Here is a 489-nt window from a genome sequence, read left to right on the forward strand (position 1 = left end):
ACAAGGCTCAGGGAAAGGCTGTGCTGGTGGGGGGGGGGGCACAACCCTACCAGCTAGGACCAAGCTGCTGCACCTCCCTCAGGTACCCCAAGAGGTGCTGGGACAGTAATAACCCTGGCCAAAGTCTCTCCAGCTAATAAGAACAAAGTCAACAACCACTTCCCCTTCCCCTTCCCCTTCCCCTCCCCCTCCCCCCCCCCCCCCCCCGCTGCCACCAGTGCACACAGAGGTTACACACAGGCACATGATCCCCCACTTACAGCACAAAGATCCCTCCACCCAGGGCAGCTGTGCTGGACCTTGCTTTTGTTACTGGTCTCAATTGCCCTGACCAGCCTCACCTGGGACCCCCCCAGTTCTATATAAGCTCCAGCTCTTCCCTCCCAGCCTGAGGTGGTTTTTTTTTTGGGGGGGGGGGGGGGGGGGGGGGGGGTAGGTAGGTAGCAGCAGCAGCAGCAGCAGCAGAGGCTCTAGCAGCAGAGGCTCTAG

The 489-nt window shown here is 60.5% G+C and overlaps 1 long non-coding RNA gene across 1 annotated transcript in view; it reads left to right on the plus strand.

The window, feature by feature from the left end:
* Window positions 1–220: 220 nt before the first annotated feature.
* LOC308068269 overlaps window positions 221–489 on the plus strand; it is a 43,416-nt gene continuing 43,147 nt past the window's right edge. The window contains exon 1 of the long non-coding RNA XR_013929920.1: window positions 221–396. This is a non-coding gene — a long non-coding RNA (uncharacterized lncRNA). The remainder of the gene's footprint in view (window positions 397–489) is intronic.

The sequence above is a fragment of the Falco punctatus genome (assembly GCF_963210335.1).
Source record: "Falco punctatus genome assembly, chromosome: 8".
Classification (NCBI taxonomy): Eukaryota; Metazoa; Chordata; class Aves; order Falconiformes; family Falconidae; genus Falco; species Falco punctatus.